Raw genomic sequence first — 3077 nt, 5'->3', positions numbered from 1 at the left:
CTGCTGAGCTGATTTTCTTTGCAGTGACCAATCCAGAGATGAACATCTGCACTTTGGCAAGCCCAGGATGTGGCAATTCCAAGCCAGCCATGCACAATACTAAACCCAGGACAAGTTCCCAGTCAAAATTGGTGTACAGGTAAAACTGCGCTTAGGAACTCACAGCAGTGGTTCTCCTTCCACCTGACCATTAAGTGCTGTGTATATCCAAAGAAATTCAATAGTGTAACCTAGCACCAGTAACTCTTCTTCGCACAAGGCAGTAAATCCATAGAGGTGTTCTTTTCTTGTCATGAATACTCTGCCTCAGTGCATTTAAAGCTGTGAAGACTTGAAGTTAATATGTTTTGACGTCAATCCATGGGCAGTGCAGGATCAATTTCTTAAGTACATTTATAAAAATCTGTTTCCCCTCACCAGAAGGAAAAAAATAAAATAAAAATAATAATAGTGAGCTGAGTACAGTCCTAATAACACAGAGACGTCTATTTATAATTTTCAGGACATATGAACAAGAGAGGTTTGCAGCAAGATTTTGGTAAGTATATACTCCAGCTCCCTTCACTTTCAGTCTTCCTGCCACAGTTAACAACTATTAAAGCCAAAGCTGCTGTGAAAGAGAACAAGAGCTGGAACTGCCAGAACAGAGGCTTCCATATCCAGTAAATAATTTAGGAGCAGCAACCTATCAGGATAAACCAGTTCACATTCCTCCTTTTCCCCACAGAACCTTCTTCATGAAGGAATTTCTTTGGGAGATCACTCCTGAGAAGAGTATGGATGGTGCTACCTGCAAGGAAATGCTTATTCCAGGCTCCAAGAATTAATCTGGACAACTTGCACAGACTTCTTTAAGTGAATGGTAAATATTAAAAATATTAAATCCTCTATACAGAACTCTTCTGCCACATTGCATCATTTTATCTGATTTGAAAATAATCTAGTTCTTGCCCTTGTACATGAAAACATGCAATTAAAAGGAAAAAAAAACAACCAAGTATTAATAAGCTCTTAACAATCCAAATGAAGAGTGGCTAAAGTATATCCAAAACCTGATGTTAAATTCTATTTCTCCTTAAGAGAGACATCAATCAAACAATATTTCTGCAGAGCATCATCAAATATTATATACTCATCAACTACGATATATAAATAGAAATTTCTAGCCTCAGAGGTGGTATAAATGAAAATCAGATGGGGGAAAAAAAAAAATAATTCTACCCATTGACTCATCTCCTTAGCCAAGCAAAGCAAAGCCCTTATCAAAGTATGTTTTAATTATGAACTCTCCAGATTAAAAATATACCTTTCTGTTAAATTTAAATGCTCCTATGTTCTTCTATATGATTTTTTGCTATGTACAGGAGAGAAAATTCAGGAAGTTTTATTTCACTGAGATCCAAATTCAACTCACTAACTGCAGGAATTTCTCTGGGGTGCCTAATTAGGAGCCCCATCAACAAAGGTTGCTTATATAAGTCAATGCTGAGAGACAGCTTTAAAGGACAATTCAGTGTTGCTACTCTAAAATTGCCTCTTCTCATGGCCTATAGAACAGGGCTCCTAATCTCAGCTGGGTATTACAATTAGTTGAAATTAATTCTGGCCCAGGTCTGTAGGGTTCTTTCAGTTAGAGAGTTTTCCTTTATTTTCTTCATTCTCAAAACACATTTATACTCACAAACCCAAGAAACACATAGGACAGATGCTCCTGTCTTTCACTTGGCCCTGCAGGCTTCTGGCAAACTATGAAAAATACCATTTTCATTGCTGCTGTGGCTTCACAGAGTCATAACCATTGCCACTGTCTTAGACTGCATTCAATGTTTCTGGTAGACAGGAGCTTCTAGCTAGCTTTCTTGAACTTCAAATTCAGCCCACTTCTAAGTCATTGTAATACCCAGGAAGAATCTTCAACAATCTAAAGTGGAAAGAAAATGAACAGGTACGTGGCTCCCCACAGCAAATCTGTGGTGTTTTGGAACACAGATGGAAAATGTAAAACAGATCCCAGAGTAACCGTCTGCATCCACACCCCTGGAATTAGTTCACCCTGGAGTCCTGGGGAATGCACTCTGCTCCTTAAGTAACCTGCTTATAAATTTGATACAGGAAGAATGTAGAGCCCTGAAACACACACACAAAAAAATATCAGATCCATGTATTTATATAACTTCTTCTCAGGATATGCTTTACCATAATCAAGGGACACCACCTTGCAGAACCCCCTTTCAAGCTCCATGAACTCAGCCAAATGCAGTATTCCTTCAATAAACTAGGTTTAAAAAAATCTAGTCTAGTGACATGCCAACAAAGCAAAGGTCATTTAGGAATGCTAAATTAGAATATTCAGCAGTCTAGGATTTGGATGGGGGTAGGGAAGACAAAATTATATTTCCCCATGCTTCTTTTCTTAAGGGTTGGGGGTTTTTTTCCCAAATGGATGCCTTGCTAAGGAAAAAAAACCTCTCATCCTTTCATACTGTTCTACATGATATACAAAAAACTAAAGGGAAGACTCAAGAAGGTGGTTTCGCTTGGTTTTTGCCAGTCAAAATTCATGTCTCTGTACTCTGGAAAGGCTGCAGTAACTGAAAAATTTATGAAATTGTGATGTGAGAAAAAAGAAGCAGAAAACAGTAAACCCTACAGAAATAGAGATTGTGTTGTCTAGTGTCCTTCAGCCAAGATTTTCAAGAATGACTAATGATTTTGGCTGTTACAATGCCTGAATCGCCTTTGTGAGGATTCATTTCCAGAAAGTGCCGAGTGTCTCTCCTCTGAAAATCAAGCCTCTTAAAACTGTATATAGCTGGGAAACCAAAAAAGGAGACATGGAAATATTTCTTTAAATTTAGAATATTTTTTCAAACACACACTTGACTACAATGCCCAAAAACACATTTGGAAAAAATAATGTCATCGTTAAGGGATGGGATTATCTGCTATAGAGTTACGGTATTGCAATATATACTCCTATATTCAAGCAGCTCATAAGGAAACTAGAGATGATAATGTATTATCTGAGACATGAAGAGTTTAAACATAGGCAAAAATAATTCCTCCAGATATTTTTC

The sequence above is a fragment of the Chaetura pelagica genome, unplaced genomic scaffold (genome assembly GCF_000747805.2).
Source record: "Chaetura pelagica isolate M959 unplaced genomic scaffold, ChaPel_1.0 scaffold17, whole genome shotgun sequence".
Classification (NCBI taxonomy): Eukaryota; Metazoa; Chordata; class Aves; order Apodiformes; family Apodidae; genus Chaetura; species Chaetura pelagica.
Note: the sequence above shows the minus strand (reverse complement) of the source record.